The sequence below is a fragment of the Ailuropoda melanoleuca genome, chromosome 9 (genome assembly GCF_002007445.2).
Source record: "Ailuropoda melanoleuca isolate Jingjing chromosome 9, ASM200744v2, whole genome shotgun sequence".
NCBI classification, from domain to species: Eukaryota; Metazoa; Chordata; class Mammalia; order Carnivora; family Ursidae; genus Ailuropoda; species Ailuropoda melanoleuca.
The window spans coordinates 47403135-47422766 of NC_048226.1; the positions used below are offsets into that span (position 1 = coordinate 47403135).

Here is a 19632-nt window from a genome sequence, read left to right on the forward strand (position 1 = left end):
TTTTTTTTTCACCTGTATTATGAATATCTGTCTATGTCAATCTTTCTCTGTGGTCGTGATAAATAAATTAAATAAATTATAATTTATTTTATATTTCTCACCTGACAAAATAGAATTTTTAAAATGCACCCCATTCCCCCAAAAGTTAGAGACTAAATATGAATGAATAAGAATGACTTGACATACTGAATATTAATTGAATTCTAAAACTATACTAATTAAAGCTCTATGATACTGCTTTGAGAAAAGAAGAATGGAACAATATAAAGGCTCTGAAATTGTAATGTTTATAAATTTATAATATGTGATTATATAATATAATTCTGAATATATGTTATGATGTGTAAGTAATTATAACACATCTATGAGGAAACTATTCAATAAGTACTGCTAGATGCTGTTTGGAATGAAAAAAGATGAGTAAAATATAAATATGATTAAAAAAACATAAAAAAGAAATATCTACCNACATCTATGAGGAAACTATTCAATAAGTACTGCTAGATGCTGTTTGGAATGAAAAAAGATGAGTAAAATATAAATATGATTAAAAAAACATAAAAAAGAAATATCTACCTGGTCTTGGAAAAAGGAAACTATAATTGTAAAACAATATAAGAAACCACAACAGGAAGTAATGATAGATATATTAGAAGATAAATATTTTAAAAATTATATAGAAACATCATTAACCTAAAAATCAAATAATCTATGGACATTATTTTCCATAAATATTACAGACATAGCTTTAAATCTCTAACATACCAAAACTTCATAAATGAAGAAGAAAAATTCTCCAACTTCCATAAAAATGACATACTTAAACAGTATAAGTTCATAAAAACTCAGCTTTCCTGGTGTATTAGTCAGGATGAAAATTATGCTGCTAGAACTAAATGGCCCCAAAGGGTTGCTACAATAACGTAGTTTATCTCCTTCCCACTTTTTTTTTTTTAAATTTTTATTAATTTATTTGACAGAGAGAAAGACAGCCAGCGAGAGAGGGAACAAAGGCAGGGGGAGTGGGAGAGGAAGAAGCAGGCTCCCAGCGGAGGAGCCTGATTTGGGGCTCGATCCCAGAGTACCATGATCACACCCTGAGCCGAAGGCAGCCGCTTAATGACTGAGCCACCCAGGAGCCCGTATTTCCTTCCCACTTAACAATCCCTAAGTCCCTGGTCTAGGTTGAATGATTATTTGTGTTTCACATGGTCCTCTGGGGTCTCAGGTTGTTTCTCTCATCTGGCTTTGCTATCTCCTGGAGCAGCTGTTGGCAGCATTTTCTGTAAAGGGCTAGATAGCAAGTATTGTAGGATTTGGGAGCCATCTGATGTCCGTTGAAGTTACTCAGCTCTACAGTTGTAGGGTGAAAGTGGCCACGGACAATTCATAAACAAATGGGTATGACTGTGTTCCAAAAAATCTTTATTTACAAAACAGTCAGCTCTGTCATTTTATGACCCTTGCCCTGGGGCATAGTCTTGCTCTGCCTGGTTGAGGCTACACCACAAGCACGTCTGTATTCCAGCTTACAGGAAGGAGGGAGCATGGAAGATTTCATGCAAATATCTCCAAGCCGAGGCCCATAAGTAGGAAGCATCACTTACGATCCCATTCCATTGGTGAAAACTTAGATATATGGCAACTCCCAGCTGCAAGGGTGGCCGAGAAATGTGACCTTCAATTCTAAAGTGCCCAATTACTTATCTCTTGCCACGGAAGGAGGAACATATCTAAGGGAACTGCTAGTTGTCTCTGCCGAACTGTAGTCAGATAAGTTCAAAATTACTTTAAATTTTATAATAAGTGATATAAATTGTTATTATCAAAGAACAAAAATACAATATCCAGTGTTGGCATTATACCGTTACTAGTGGGTACAGTAATAATTGTTGCAGTTTTAATATGTGTCCAACATTCTTGGGTTCTAATATAAACTCAAGCATTTATTGTCACCACTTTCCAAATGAGTATCTGAGTTTTAAAGAGTTTAAAGACTAAAAGTATGCAGTTAGTGACTCCATTGTAGCAATCCTGTTCAAAGCCTATGCTGTTCACTAGTGGATAGTGAAAATAAGACCGCTTTTGTGGAGAGTGCACTGACACTGTGGGTCAAAATCTATAAAGAAATTCATATCATCTGACTAAACTATCCCACTTCTAAGACTTTTTTTTTCTCTTTTAAGTTAATTAGCAATATGATCAAAGTCAATACAGTTTATGTATTATCAAGCCATTAAAATAATGTTTTCAAATAATAATGGTATAGGACAATGCTCAGGACATGATACTGTGTAAAAATAAAAGATTGAAAACACTCCAAGTAGAGGATAATCTATATAGAGAGAATAATGTATATTACATATTTAATATACATTTAAGCGTATATATGCATACATATAAAATGTATATGCACATACATACATTTATAACTATCTAATGTAAGAATATATTAAAATGGTACTTTGGATGATAAAATTATAGGGCTTTTTTGTAGTTTTCTATAGTTTACAAAATTTTTAATAATAGGCATATATTTTGTTTGGGTATATATTTTGTTTGTATTCAAATATCAAGTTAATAATTAAAAATTAATAACTAAAAACTAGGCTTTCTAACTATTAAACCTCTTATTTTCCAGTGTTAATAATAATGCCTAAAATGTTAATCAAACAAGAACTAACATTTTAAGAAAAACTGATTAAATTAAATGTAGATAGAATTTGTTCTCTATATATAGACATGTTACTTAAATAATGAGTGCATTTTCCTAGCATATGCATGTCTTTTCATGTGGCTGTTTTTATATTTCTTTTTTGTTAGCTTTTAGTCTTATATGCCCATTGGTAGGCCACTTTATTTTCTTTTTGGTTTTAATTCTGCCAGTAAGGGTATATTTCCAAACTCCTTTTTATTTTAGTGTGTGGCACAATACCAATAAGATTTCAGGTTAATTAATTGAACATTCAGTTTTAGCTTACAGTAGAGTGGATCAGTGACATGAAAAGCATTCGAAATTGTTCATCAAATGTTATTTCAAAAGAAGTAAATTCTAACTTTTTATCCTTTTTCTCTCTGATATTAAATTTAGTTATTCTTTGTCGCAATATACATGTTTTTTTAATGTAAGCTCTTTGCCCAACATGGGGCTTGAGCTCACATCCCCAAGATCAAGGGTCACATGCTCTACCGACTGAGCCAGCCAGGCACCCCATCACACTATTTTAAGTCTTGAGAAAGGTGACACTGTTCCAAATGTAACTTATCTTCCAAATCAGGAAACTTTTGAGAGTAGCAAGGGAAGCTATTATTAATTATGCTTGGGCAACAGTCAGACTGTCACTCTCCTGTGCAAATTTGGGCTACTGGTCACAATATGACCAGTCAAATTGAACTTTAATGTTCAAATGGAAGATTTGTTACTCAGTAATTACAAAGTAATCATAAACCCTTTGTAACATAGCATTTATGTTAAGACATTTGATTTTACTGATTCCCTCTATTATAATGGTAATGACATTGTTTCCATCTTTATGATACATTATTTCAGGTCGAGGAAGGTGGAGATTGTAGGAACTGACTTTTCTTGTTTCCATATGGAACATTGGTAAGTTTTTTTATGTCATAGATGCAACCTAAAATTCAACATTTACTTTTGAATCTTAATTTTCTGACTCAGAATTATTCTTAGAGTTCTGCATGTTTTCTTTGTTTCTTTGTTTCACCAATTATTTAAACCAAAAATGATTTAAAAGGCCTACTATGTGGACAATAATTAAAAAAAAAACAGTGTGGTATTTCAATACCATATAATGTAGACCTCAAAAAAAGGAAATATTCCCCAAGATAAAGAAAGATAAATGATGATCATCCAAATAAACACGGAGCATTCTCCTAATAGACCGTACTACGGGTCATATAAGAAATCTGAAAGAATTAAGAAAAGATGAGATCGTACAAAATGATTTCACCATTCCTTAATGAGGGATGGCATATATTGTATAGAGAATGACTGCTTCAAGGTGGAGTTATTGGGTTCAGCTTAATTCGCCCTTGAGTTCAATGAACTGCTCCTACAATTAGTCTCTTATCTAGAGTTTCATCATGTGAGCCTCAGCACAGAGCTTATCACTGGTTGGGCTCCTTTCTTATACTTGGGCTTATTCAAACCTTCAAAAGCTAGATTCGCAGCTGTAAAGTGTCCAAAGTAGTTGATAATGAAGACACATGTCACCATTTATATGTTTGAGCTTTTCAATTTTCTTTCCTCTAAAATTATGCTGAAAAACCTGACTTTACATTTTAAATGTTTAAAGAAAGAAGAATATGCATAGTTTCCCTACACACCTGTCTCATTTTTGAGTACTAGGCCACGCACCTAGGTTAAATTATTTCCATCCATTATTATTGTACCAATGAAGAAATTCATGACCTGTGAAGATTTCTGAGCACATGACTTATTATTAGAAAAATAATTTGAAATTACAGGGATTGTTACAAGAAAGAGAGAAGAACCCAGTATAGCCAATGTCTGCCAAAAAATGTTTAGACTTTATGATGGGAATTTATGCAATATTGTTTTCTCACAAGATATGTAGAGTATTATGTAATGACCGACAATAAAATATTAGAGGCCCGGTGTGATCATGTGTCTTCATTCTCTAATTTTCCTGGCTTTATATTTTCATAGTACTGGTTCTGCTTATTTATTGAACTTACATTATCTTGAATGATATGTCCATAGGTTTGCTTTCCACTTGAGTGAGGATCTATGAAGGCACATCCAGTTATTCATTATAATTCTTAATCACATTTCCTACTCTATATTAGGCCTTTGATATGTTTAGAGTGAATTAATAAAGAAATGAATGATTATATATGGATTTTAATGTTCAGATGGAACATTGAGGGATTAAATGATTGTACGCAATAGGGTAGCAATACTGTCAGGCCTCTTGAAGTTAAGCTTTCTATACCTTACACCACCAGCCTGTTCTAATATCTGCAGCCTGATTCCTTGTTCCTGGACTGTAGGTTGTGTCTGTTTTGTTCCTTGCTGGAAGCAAAATAGCACAGGAACTAATAACATTGATTTGGGCTCCTGGAATTAAGTGATTGATCTGCCTCAATCAGGGCAAGTTATTTCATATTTCTGATCTTAATGTTTTATGTTTTTTTTTTTTTTTAATGAGTACATTGGCTAGTACATCCTCACCTATTCTCTCATTCCTCCAGTCGCATTGGCCTACCCGAAGTTTCTGGAATTCGCAAATTGTTGGCGCTTTGGTCTTGCTGCTGCTGTGCCCTCCACAGAAGCCCTCTTCTCCCCAGTTATTATTTTTGCTAGGTCTTTTCCTAAACGTTAAATTCTTAGAGACCTCTTATCTAATCAACCTATAAAAAATAGCCCTAACCCTGCTATCGTCTCATCTTGTTTCATCCCTCTTAGTTGTACTTAGCGGTCACTGACATTTTGATATATATATTTTATAGTGCTCTTCTTGCTTGCAAGAATGAGGTCTATGAAGGCAGGGACTTTGTCCTCTTTATTCACTGCTCTAGCTCCAGTGCGTAGGGGAGAACTTGGTTTACTGCATCATGATACTGCATCATGAAACACCTATTTTTTGACAGAATGAAAAGAATTGTAAAAGAAAATGCTGCTACTGAGAATCAAACTACTGGGGCACCTGGGTGGCTCTGCCTTTGGTTCAGGTCATGATCCAGGGTCCTGGGATCAAGCCCCGCATCAGGCTCCTTGCTCAGTGGGAGCCTCTTTCTCTCTCTCCCTCTATACCTCCCCCTTCTTGTGCTCTCTCTCACTCTCTCAAATAAATACATAAAATCTTGAAAAAAAAAACTATTAAGGAGGGCACTTTTTGTGATGAGCAAGGGTATTGTATGTAAGTGATGAATCACTGAATTCTACTCCAGAAACCAATATTGCGCTGTATGTTAAGTAAAATTAAAAAAAAAAATCAAGCTACTTAGAAACACTTGTATATATGCATATCACTATAAATGTTAGCATTTTGTAGGGAATAAGATTGTCAACCATATATAAAAATTGAGATATAGGTCTTGAGTCCTTCCCTATTGCTCCCACACCCATGCATTTTGTGCATCACATAGTCCTTAAATGCATTTTTCTATCTCTTCAAAACCGAAACAAGTAACTAATTTTTCAAGTTAAATATATCAACCTTCATGGGGCGCCTGGGTGGCACAGTGGTTGGGCGTCTGCCTTCGGCTCAGGGCGTGATCCCCNGCATTTTTCTATCTCTTCAAAACCGAAACAAGTAACTAATTTTTCAAGTTAAATATATCAACCTTCATGGGGTGCCTGGGTGGCACAGTGGTTGGGCGTCTGCCTTCGGCTCAGGGCGTGATCCCCGCGTTATGGAATCTAGCCCCACATCGGGCTCCTCCGCTATGAGCCTGCTTCTTCCTCTCCCACTCCCCCTGCTTGTGTTCCCTCTCTCGCTGGCTGTCTCTATCTCTGTTGAATAAATGAATAAAACCTTTTAAAAAAAATATNCCTGCTTGTGTTCCCTCTCTCGCTGGCTGTCTCTATCTCTGTCGAATAAATGAATAAAACCTTTTAAAAAAAATATCAACCTTCAAAACAATAAAACACTAAATTTTTAGGAGATTGACTTCCTAAGAATTGGATACCAGATTACAACATTATTTGAGAATACGAAATGTGTTTTTTGAGAATATAACATTTATGAACTTTTTTTAAACCTAAGTGATTTATTTTGTATAGCTCTCCCATCTGTCTCTATTTAGAGATATTTTATTTATTATTTTTTTTTGGTAATCACATTGTTTCTAGGTGGATAGGAAGTGATTAATAATTAACAATTTAGTTTCATAAAATGTTGGTATCTTTAGTTACACATATATCCAACAATGACAGTCAATGTGATGAGTAGTGTTCAAGTATTTATACTCTAGGGAACAATTAAATCATTTGCTATAACCTGGTGTTTTCTGTTATGCATGAACATAGAGAGCTATAATTTTCTGGATAGTTGATCTTAAAGTATAGCAAAATGAAATGTGCAAGTAATTAAAGAAAATGTTTTACTAACATTTATCTTGATAAATTATTTCAGTTCTATGTCTTATTTTGCAGACACATCCACAATGTCATTGAATTAGTGAAATAACTGAAAAAGCTCATGAAAGTGGTAATTGCCTTTATATTTTTGAGCAGGATGTTAAAAAGATGTTTTTAAAATAACCATGGTGCTCTATTAACACAGTTTCTTCATTAAATTACTTTTGCTGCTTTAAAATACAAGTAGTTGTAGGGGTGCCTGGGTGGCTCAATCCATTAAGTATCCAACTCTTGGTTTCAACTCACGTCATGATCTCATGAGTGTGGGATCAAGCCCCATGTCAAGCTCAGCGCTGTGTGGGGAATATGCTTGAGGAATATCTCCCTCTGCCCCCCCCCGAATAAATAAATAAATCTTTAAAAAAATACTATTAGTTGGAATGTTTGCATATTTTCTGTGTGCAAACTGATTTAACCTTATTTTGAAAAAACTAAACCAAAACAAAAGCAAAAAAAAAAAAGTGTCCTGATTGAATATGGTTATAGCTCTGTGGAGTTAGGTATTCTAAGTCAGAACTGGTTACAATGAGTTGTATGGACTTTTCTATCTAGTGAACATTATTGACTAAGTGGTCATGGGAACCATAAAATCCACTCCTTATCCAGGACTTCTTTGTCTAGAAGTACACAAAACTTTACAAACCTCTCCAGAGCCTCATGTATCTAAAAGGCACGTCTTCTACACTTTGGAGATCTTATTTTCTGTGTAAGATCTTAGTTGAATTATTCAAAATTCAACATAAACACTACGTGGAAATAGAAATGGATAGAGTTAATATTGATTACTTTGAGCACCTACTAAGAATGAGATTACAAATGTTTGAGGGTGGTATGATATATAACACAACTCAAGAAGGGACTTATGAGGCTACTATAAGAATTTGCTGATTTGTATACTTGAGGTTTGGGGAGGGAGGGGCAAAAGCAGAGGGAGAGAATCTTAAGCTGGGTGGAGAGCCTGACTTGGGGCTTGATCCCACAACCGTGAGATCATGACTTATGTTGAAATCAAGAGTTGAATACTTAACCGACTGAGCCACCCAGATGACCCAAGATTTTTTAAAAGTCTTTTTTCTGTTTAATTGAAAGCACAGTCCTGTGGAAAATGTAACTCTTTCTGTGTTTTATTGCATTACTTAGTTTTCATTTCAAGTTTATTTGCTATTCTATCTTATTTGGGCCACTTTTAGGCCTAATTCCTTTTTTTAAAAAAATGAAGCATACCACGCTGGACATGGAGCCTGCTTAACATTCTTTCTTTCCCTCTCCTTCTGTCTCCCCCCCACCCACCGCTTGCTCCTCATGTGTGCTCTCACTCTTAAAAAAAAAAAAAAGAGTATAAAGAATTGACTTCAAAATTTCCTTAGAAAGTGTAAGACATATAGTTCTTACCAGGATAGTAACTGAAATCTCTTCCTGGTATTGTGAAGGTAAAATTAACACTCTATAAAAAGCCATATGGAATAAAGAATATATTTTAACCAGTTAATTTTTAAAAATATTTATCAAGTCTGATATATCCAGAACAGATCCATTGACTAATTAATTTAGTCATTTACCAGGGATATGAAGTATTCACAGCAGATTCCAAGGCTCCGTATTAATAACAGTGGACTATTCTGCAGGCTCGGTGTAAAGAGAATACACGTGTGTCAGTTTTCATGACTAAAACCGTATCCCTTACATGTCTGTTCATCTGTGGGAAAGAAGATGAGGATGTGTATTAACTCCCACCACTCTTCCCCTTTTTTAGCAGAATAAGGTAGCAGTGATTTAAAAGTCAGCTTTATATGGTCTCCTTTCTTGGCCTTAAGATAGAAGGGAAGTTGATGCCCACTAGGGGCCATATATTTTATGCCTATCCCTCACTATACGCCTGAAGTAAATCTTTCTTGAAGTGAAGAAACTGAAGTTGTCCAGAATGAGACAACAAGTAGCAGAGCCAGAATTGAAACCTGGGTTTACGCGACTCTAAAGCCATTCCCTTCGAGTTTACTATGAATTATTTGAGGAAAGAGGTAAACTCTTAGAAAGGTTGAAACTTCCATAGAGCATCACATATAACATTGAATCTAATGGGTGGATCTTCTGTGTGCGCTAGAGAACACCTCTGAGAAGGTCTGCGGAACATCTGGGGTGCAGGAGTGGTGGCGGTAGGGTTGGTGGCTGCTCAGGTCTTGCTCAGCAAAGGGATATTTACTCTTACGAGCATTACTATAGGGCACAGTAGGCTCCTTTCTGGAGATGAGGAGGCAGGATCTAAGATCTGGTGGAGTAAGGGCTTGATTTGCTGGTAGGAGTGGTTAGAAAGAGCATCTGTAGGTGACATTAGATTGGTCGTCAAAGTGAACTGAGGTGTGAGCGCAAGAGATGGCCCTGAGCTCTTGGGCCCTAAGCAGCTTCATGGGGGAGCCTGGCATCTGCACTAGGCTCGATTCAAGATAGGATGATTAATTAATTGAGAGGAGTGACCATGGGAAGGAAGCATTCATGATTAGATAGTTAAAATTTTTAAGAAAATAAAAACTTGCCATTAGGGCTGCAGAAATTAGGTTCTCTGTCCTGAGGAATTATCAAAATGAGTTTGTGACAGATGTAGTATATAGGATGAAGACCTGCTATATCTTTAAAAAAAATACAAATCTATATATACTTCGCAAGTATTTTTACATACTTAAAAATGCACATGTGTTTAGGTACATACATATAGGAGTGAGATGATGGCCATTCTCAGTAGAGGACAAATTAGAGAATGATACTAATTTTCAGGAAAATATAATCAGCTGTTAAGTTATGTTTTAAGATTAGACTGGGCACTGGTCAGGATTAGGAATACAAATTTGGCAGGTAATAATAGTAGCAACTTCTATTGTTCTTAAGGTCCCTGAATTAATGTGTATGTAGGTAAAGAAGATGTTAAAGACCAAGTCTTGCCTTGAAGGTGGGAGGAAAATGTATATCTCAACAAAGGAAATGAGGAAGGAAGAAAATAAGCAAGAGAAAAACACCAATGTTTGTATTTAAAGGGCTAGCTTTTATCTACTTATAACAGAGGAATAGTTGTCACGATGAGAGAGAGAAACCTTGAAAGCAAAGAGACACTCCAGCTCATTTTTAAAGGCTTCATTTTCCCAAAGGGAACAGGAATCAAATTTTCATGATTTCCACTGGTGACCAAACAAACAACAAAACAAAAACAAACAAACAAAAAACTTGTTCTGATTTTGACAATTAATTATATATATAAATGTCTGCACTATCCTGTAAGCTCCTTGAAGGCTGAGGAATTGTGTCTTCTTTCTTCATTTCCTAAATGCCTGATACATGTGGTACATTTATTTAATCGAATTTATACCTTCATTGGAAGAAGCAATAACCTCCACTTACAGGTTGGCATTCAAGGGGCAGAGTTCATGTTGCTTCAGCGTTGTAACTCGGTCAAAGTTAAGAACAGTTTTAATCTCATGTATCCTTTTTAAATCAAAAGTGAAAGCTAAAGAGAATAATGATAATCACTCTTGCACTCATTTTCCTAATGACTTTCTGATTTTTTTAACTACTATTTAACAGATATGATATTAATGAAAAAATGTTGATTATCTTAAAATGTGTTTTTTTAAGGGGCAGTAATGGTTTCTATCTTAAGTGGTTAAAATTTATAAAACAAACTATTGTAATTATATTCAAAATATAAAATAGGCATTTAAAAATTTTTCTCATTTATTTTTTATTCACTTATAATGACTGCATCTGTTTAACATTCATTCAACAAATTTCTGTTTATCACCTATCTATCTATCTATCTATCTATCTATCATCTATCTATCTATCTATCTATCTATCTATCTATCTATCTATCATCTATCTATCTATCATCTCTATCATCTATCATCTCTATCATCTTCCTCACTCCTCTACACAGGGTGGGATTATATAAAGAGACAAAATTCCTGTTCCCTGATAGGAAGGAGCTTCATAGTAGCTGGGCAAATGACATATAAAATTGAATAGAATGTGGGCTAAATAATAATAGCAAGGTATGTCTTGTAACAATATACGGCCATATCCCTAGTCAGTGGGATATTCAGAAAGTGTCACGCGTTCTTAGGAAGGAGAGATCACTGTGGCCTGTCAAGAATATGAAATCTAACATATGTGCAGAATTTTAAAGTTGCGCCTGAGTTGTTCTCATTATGTAGAAAAAATATTCTGATTTCTCTGTGCTAAATGAATAAATGATATAAAATATGATCAGGAGACTAATAGGAACATGAAAAAATATAGTTGTCTTGTTGGGTGATAGGATTCTGGGTAATAAAATATTTATTCTAATCTTCACTTCAAAATATTGCTTGTGTAGTGGTGTTTATAAATGAACTGTGTACTTTGGCTTCGTGTAAGCAAAGAGAAGTAAACTCTGCTATGTCCTTGTGTAAAATCAAGTAAGTAATTCATACATATGTTCATTCAGGAAATGTTTGTTCATTTATGCATTTAATCATATACATGTTTATTCATACCTCCTGTCTTAGTCAGTTCAAGCTGCTCTAACAAATTACCAGAGCCTGGGTGGCTTAAACAACAAACAGTTATTTCTTACAGTACTAGAGGCTGGAAGTCCAGGATCAATCATGGTGGCAGCATGGTTGGGCTCTGCTGAAAGCCCTCTTCTGGGTTGCAGACAGCTGACTTCTTGCTGTGTCCTCACATGGCAGAAAAAGAGCTAGCTCTCTCCTGTCTTCTTATAAGGACACTAATCCCATTCATAAGGAACCCACCTTCATGACCTAGTTACATTCCAAAGGCCTCACCTCTAAATACCAACAAATTGGCATTAAGTTTCCAGCACACACATTTTGGGGAAACAGATATTCAGTCCATAACACCTCCTATCCATTGGAGTGATACAGCCACTAATGCTGTGATATCAGCATGGACAGGCACTTATCTTCAGAATGCTGAAGCAGTCTGGAAAAGCTCCTCATTTCTGGAATGTTAACTCATATGTGTGTGTATGTATGTATGTATGTATGCTGTCGTATATGTATGTGAAACTCTATAAGCATTTATTGAACACCTATTTGCTTCATGCAAGATATGGGGACCTTTCTGTTTGGTAATGTCTGATACTCATTCTCGCATTCCAGATAGGAAATGCCCAAAGCAAAAGTTTACTTAGTCCAAGGCTAAATAAACATGTAAGATCTGCAAGATCTTCTTTTGGTTGTTATCAATAATGGTTCCCTGGAGGCACCTGGGTGGCTCAGTCGGTTAAGTGTCCAAATCGTGATCCCAGTTCAGGTCTTAATCTTGGGGTCCTGAGTTCAAGCCTGCATTGGGCTCAACCTTGGAGCCCACTTAAAATAATAATAATAATAAATAATAATAATAATAGTTCCCTAAAGAGTGGTTTTTCAGATAACATCAGTCATGTCTTAAAGGGATGGATATACCAGTGAAAAAGCATACACTATGGAATAGGGGGAATTATGTAGTAAGTCATTTTTTTCTTAGTCATATTTTATACTTTTTAGAGTGATTATGGTTTTCAGTGAGAATTTGCCTGGTTGTGAGTCCCCTTGGATAGTAATTAACTCATGCGGTGTTATGATACTGTATACAGAAAGCTTAATCCATTGCATCTGAGGAAAAATCTCTTTAAATACACTGTGAACACAAAGAATTCCTGAAAAACAACTGGTATCTAAATGGTTTGAAAGAGGTACTATAGTTCCCACTATAGTTCCCTACAGGCCTAGTTAATGAAGGCTGTACCTATCCCTGGATTGAAAAGATGGACATAGTTTTCAGATACAGTCAGTTTATGTGGACAGACTGTGGTGACAGAAAATACTTGTTTCCTTTAATCCAGTTTACCATTTAATCTATAAATGCAAACCATGTTAAGGGATGCTTGAAAAAAATAAACTTGAAAGTCAACATTAACCTCCCAAGGACCAGCTGAAGGTGCTCAAAAGACAATAAAAGTAAAATTTCATTTTACAGACTTCAAGTGGGTTTTTTAAAAAACACCTAGCCTTTCCAACTAAAATGATGAATGCTGTTCTGATTCTAATTGACAAGTATTATATAAAAAAGAGTTCTTGCCTTCGTTCTTATCAAAACTGTGGGGATTTCCAATGATAGGACAATATTATGTGGGTGGAAACTTCTCAGAAGAATAGAGAACTTATCAGTATTTACTTAAGTTCTATTACATTCAGAGCCATAAAAGCAACTACACTCATAAATTTATAGCCAGTCAAGGATATTGCCTCTTCCCCAAAGAGGCTAGATATTAAAGGAGTACAGTGAATGAGCTCAAATCATGAAGTGGTTTCAATATTGGAGCAGTTTTCCTCCTTCATATTTCAACTTGTAGCCAATATGTTATGAAGAATCACTGGCTAGCTAACTTTGGGAGTTTGGAAGCAAAAAACAATCTTAACCATTTTTTTTTCTTACAAACTTTATTTTTCTTCTATGCTTGGTACTTAATAATAGTATTAAACCATTAATGAGCTCTAACTGTAGATGAATGATCACCCCACTTGGTTTTTATAATTTCAGATTTGCAGGTAAAGAGACAGACGTTCATAGAGGTTAACAATCTTGCCCCAAATCATAGCAGAAATAAGATTTAAGCCCAGATCTTTCTGATTCTGAAGCTGATTCTAAATTAGCTTCCTATTTCTCCTGTAATAAATTACCACAAACTGACTTGAAATAACACATATTATTATATATGGTATTATTTTATAACACAAGAAATCTCAAAGGAGTCTCCTTGGACTGACTTTAAGAAGTCAGGAGGACTGCATTGCTCTGGAGACTGGTGGAGCATACATTTCCTTGCCTTTTCCAGCTTCTAGAGTTTTTCTCCACTCCTTGGCTCATGGCCCCTTCTTCCATCTTCCATCTTCAAAGCTAACAATCCCATCATTCTAACCTCTGTTTTCTATCACCACATCTCCTTTTCTGACCCTCTGACTCCATGTTCTATCTTCTAAGGACCCTCTGGTTGCATTGGGCCCACCTGGCTTATTTAGGATATTCACCCTATTTTAAGATCCTCAGCTTAATCACATCTTCAAAGTCACTTTTGCCATGTAAAGTAACATATTTAGAGCTTCCAAGGATTAGGACGTTTTTTGGAAGGCCATTATTTTGCCTACCACAGAAGCTAAGGAAGATATAGGTAAACGTAGTACAGTTGTGTGTGTGTATTTTTTAAAGATTTTATTTACCTATTTGACGAGAGAGATAGTGACCACAAACAGGGGGAATGGCAGGCAGATGGAGAGGGAGAAGTAGGCTCCCCACAGAGCAGGGAGCCTGATGCAGATCCCGGGGTCCTGGGATCATGACCTGAGCTGAAGGCAGACACAGCTGACTGAGCCACCCAGGTGCCCCAGTTGTGTGTATTTTAAGATTAATATTTTGATATTATAATTTAGTAGACCAAGTATAATAATAATCACTAAAATGACTATGGTATTATAAGATAAGAGAAATAGTTTGGGATCCAGATAAACCCTTGCTCTATCATTTCTTAACCTTAGATAAATCTCTTAGTGCTATTTCTTTAGAGTTGATATGGTAGTAAAATTATACCAAATATCAAATTTTATTCCTTAGAACAAATAAAAACATATTTAAACACTTAACTGGTAGGTGTTTAACAAATGCTTGTTTCCTCTACCTTATTTTTAGAAAATAACGAAGAGAAAGTGGTCAAAATAGTACATACTGCATACAGATGTTACAAGTACTGAGTGATAATGATGAAACATGCAAAAACTGGTTATATCTGTGTAGGCCTTATTTTTATTTAACAAATAATATCGTGCTACTTAATATTCTTCCCTTTTTTCCTTTCATATTCAATGCCTGCATTCTTTTTTTCTTACAGTGTTAAATTTGGGTATTTGAATTAATTAATTCTCGGGATGATGCCTTTTTTCATTCCATTTTAGGTACTTATTTTTTTTTTAAAGATTTTATTTATTTATTTGACAGAGATAGACAGCCAGCGAGAGAGGGAACACAAGCAGGGGGGTGGGAGAGGAAGAAGCAGGCTCATAGCGGAGGAGCCTGATGTGGGGCTCGATCCCATAACGCCGGGATCACGCCCTGAGCTGAAGGCAGACGCTTAACCGCTGTGCCACCCAGGCGCCCCTAGGTACTTATTTTTTTAAGATGAAATTTTTTTTATTATTTGTTGCTGTTCTAAGTGTACAGCTAGTAGCTTCATGGGACATGAATTCTGAGTCAGTCTTTTAAAAATCATTTTTTTAAATTAATCACAACCTCATGCTACAGGGTGATTATCATAAAAAGTACTCTCTCTGCCTTGCCATTCCTTCATTCTCATCGTATTCTCAGGGCAACTCCTAACGGTTGGTTTTTGGTTCTTTTCTGCTGGAGCGCTACTCTGTGATTCTTCACCCCATGCTTGTCAACTTTAAATCAGTGTCCTTGACTCCTGCTCTGAAAGTGGAGGATGGGTTCCCCTTAACTTACCCCATCTTTCCTAACCCTTCTTTCAATATCTGACATTTCTATTTTTCATTTTGTTCTTTTATTGATTACTTTTATAACTTGAAACAATGTAGTTAAAAATCCATTTCTTTTTTTCAACAGGTCTATTCTCTTAATTTTTTAAGACATGTTATGAGTACTTCTCATTTCCTCAACTCTTCCTTCCCCCTGGGGTCAGCTATGAACTTGTTTATATTTGTATTTTTTCCGTATCCACCACCAAGTCTTCCCTTTTTTTTCTTTTCTATAAATTGACTCTAAAGGTTGGAAACAGGTGAACAACTTTGAGTGTCCACACGTACTGTCTAATGCTGAGGAGCTTGGTGTGCTGTTCTACTTGGATATAGGCTCACCCCAAAACCCTAGGATATGGTGGGAGAAAACTTCACTGTATTCAAATGGATTCTCTTTCCTTTTGTTTATTAAACTTAATTGCTTGAAATCATTCTAGATTGACATTTGCTTTATATTTTCTGGGCTTTAACTTTTTCAGACAGGTTTGTTTTTAACCCTGAAATTTTAAATTATGTTTCTTTTTGTTTCCTCCTCTACGTTTGCTGGTATCTTATCCTCATTTTTTTTTTCCCTCAAAGTCTAATGTTTTCTCAGATTTTCTTCCCCCAAAAAATCCCTTGTGGAGCTCTTCATGTTTTTGAAAATCACATGATACACAGAGTTGGAAAATTTCAAAAGGATATTAGTGTGGGCCTTTTTTCATTTTTTGACTTGAGATCCCCAAGGCCCTGTTAATTTTGAAGCTTATATTCTGCTTTAATTTGAGGATATTTTCTAGCTTTTTTTTTTAATGATTACTTCTTTCCCATTTCTTTGTTTTCATTTTCTCATTTTCATTTCTATTAATTGGACCTCCCAGATTAATTGTCTTTGTCTCGACTTTTATTTCATATTTTTATTCTCTTTCAACATTTGTTCCTTACATAAGAATATCTTTATTGCTCTTAGGCTTCTGATGCATTTTGTGTTTTGGTTATTATATGTTTAATCTCTAAGATCTCTTTTCTGTTCTATAATTTCTATTATTCATTATTTCTATTATTCATTTTAATATTTTTTGAATTATAAAATATACCATACATGCATAAAAGGAAATAAAATATTGTCTTCAAGATTGTCTTGGCTGTTCTTATTCTTTTGAATACTACATAAATGTTTAGAATGGGCTTATTAATATTCACTAAAAATAATGCATGAATTATCATTGAAATGCTATAACTTTGTTGGTAAATTTGCAAAGACCTTGATTTATAGAGCCCTCTGTTGATACCATCTTAAACTTTGGGGGGTTTACTGCACAAAAGCATTATATATACATTTTACAAGTACATTATGCTTTTATAGAAAACCACATTCTTAAGGAAGAAACCCACACCTGTGTTTTCTTTACTCTAAGGTAAAGGAAAACCTGTATTAGTCAGCTATTGCTACACTAATGCTGCATAACAACAAGAAGCCATAAAATGCTCATGGCTAATTGTTACTTTATTTTTATACTCTCAAGGTGTAATAGAGCTACTCTAGGCTAGGCTTCTTTGGATTTGAGCTACACTGCAGTCCTCTGATTACATTTCAGGTCTGAAGTGCAGTTGAAGGAGCAGTAGATAGAATGGTATATTCTTTTTGTGGCAGATCACAGGTACACAAGAGAGCAAGCCAAGCAATGCAAAGTTTCTGTTACATCATGTAAACACTAGCATTTGATTAGTCAAAGCAATTTCATGGGCAAGCTCAACATTAGTGGGATGGGGAAGTATATTCCACTCACAGTGCAGGCACTGTAAAATTACCTAGCACAGGGGCGCCTGGGTGGCATAGCGGTTAAGCGTCTGCCTTCGGCTCAGGGCGTGATCCCGGCGTTGTGGGATTGAGCCCCACATCAGGCTCCTCTGCTATGAGCCTGCTTCTTCCTCTCCCACTCCCCCTGCTTGTGTTCCCTCTTTCGCTGGCTGTCTCTATCTCTGTCAAATAAATAAATAAAATCTTTAAAAAAATAAAATAAAATTACCTAGCACAGCATGTGGATGTATAATCCTAATGTAAGAAACTGAATAATTGGGACAATAATCCAATTTATATCAGAAGGAAAGTATATGAATATAAGTATTCTTGATGTTTATGATTTTTTTGTTTATTTTTTTTTAAAGATTTTATTTATTTATTCAACAGAGATAGAGACAGCCAGTGAGAGAGGGAATGCAAGCAGGGGGAGTGGGGAGGAAGAAGCAGGCTCATAGCAGAGGAGCCTGATGTGGGGCTCGATCCCATAATGCCGGGATCAAGCCCTGAGCCGAAGGCAGACGCTCAACCGCTGTGCCACCCAGGCGCCCCTTTTGTTTATTTTACCATTATTAGAAACTTCCTCAAGCTCTTTTTTTTTTTTTTAAGAATCTCACTTATAAGGTTAAAAATGTTACTCATTTACTTGTTAATGATATATATTACTTTACTTTACTATAATGGTGGTGAAAATCAGAGGACAAAGGGCTTCAGTCTCTCATGAATATAAGACCTGTGTTCAAACTGTCCAGTGAATATTCCTCAATATGCACCAGTCATTTCACTAATTCTTCATTTGCCTTAATCCTGCTGTCCCTCAATTTCTAATCTTCATATCTCTCCTAGTTATCTACTAGCTTTTCTTCTTTCTCACCCCCCCCCATCCACTTGCTGGATGGGTCCTGTCAGTTCCAACTCAATGTACCTTTCAAAACCATGGACTCAATTTTTATTCCATTAGAAGTTTTCATCTTCAACCAAGAGTTTTACCTCACAAACATTTGGAGTCAGAGACATCTTAGAAAAGAGAAATCTGAAAATGTCCCATGTTTAGAGGCCTCAACTGCTGGTCCCTTGGTTCCCCATTGACTGCAGCTTGATCTCAATATTTTTCTCTCCTGAGGAACATTCAGTTTCCATCTTCTCTCCATCCACCACTCAAACTATATGGAATGCTGACTTTCAAACTCTTTCCTCTTCTAGATGATTCTCTCACTGTTCTAGCTATCATCCACTGTCTTCTACACTCAGTAAGCCACTCACTGTCCAGGGCCGGTTCAGATGTCGCTTTTGCTCTCAGGCTTTGCCTGACTCTCAGTCAGTGTTCTTCTCCTGGGGTTTTTACCACGTTCTACCCAAATACACATTAAAGAATTTCCCTTTTAGATTCTTTACTTTTGATTATAAATGTATAAAAAATTCTTATAAAAACCAGGTGACATATAAAGAAGAAAATAAAGTCTATAGTAATCACGATTCTCCTCTGCTTAAGAGAATACATTTAATATTTTGGTACTGTTTTGTTTTAAAGGTCAGTTGACTTCATTTAACAACATGGCAGAGGCATTTTTTCAATTACATCCCATTGTAAAATTTAATCTAGCTGTTTCTCTCTCATCCTAGATTGTTCATTCCTCCAAGGAGCATCTATTCTCATGTAATGCCTTACTTCCACTGAACAGTGCAATGTCTGGCAAATAAGGCATTTAATTAATAGTTTTGTGAATGTTAAATGAAATGGGAATATGTTTCTAGGTCCAAATACCTCAGTGAATCAAAAAAAGTTTAACTACAGTCAATGATAAAATCTAAATGTGTTAGTATTTTACTAATGACAGGACATCTTGCTGGGTTAAATACCATTTTTTTGGAATGCTGGCACTGTGGCAAGGCCATAGTTATGTTTTAATTGTTTGTTAATCTTATTTTTCTCTGTTTTGACCTTTGGAAATTATTTGCCATAAGGAATTCAGTCACATAAGGCTTTAAATATTGATCAAATAATGCTGCCGGTTTAATACTGGTAAAAGATAACAAAGGGTTAAATCATTCTAGTCTTTTTTTTTTTCTTTTCTTTTCTTTTAAAGACATGTAACTCTTTTGTCTGATCTCCTTATGGTCCTTGTCACAACTGTATGGCTTTTAATCACTCATACATTCAGTGAGTTACT

General features: G+C 35.4%; 1 protein-coding gene across 3 annotated transcripts in view; it reads left to right on the top strand.

Moving 5' to 3' along the window:
* HNF4G (hepatocyte nuclear factor 4 gamma) overlaps window positions 1-19632 on the top strand; it is a 121650-nt gene that overhangs the window by 26832 nt on the left and 75186 nt on the right. For 2 of the 3 annotated variants that reach the window (XM_034668863.1, XM_034668864.1), the window contains exon 2: window positions 3551-3607. The exons of the other annotated variant lie outside the window; for it this stretch is intronic. The gene's annotated coding sequence lies outside the window, so the exon portion shown is untranslated. The remainder of the gene's footprint in view (window positions 1-3550; window positions 3608-19632) is intronic. 3 annotated transcript variants of the gene reach the window in all.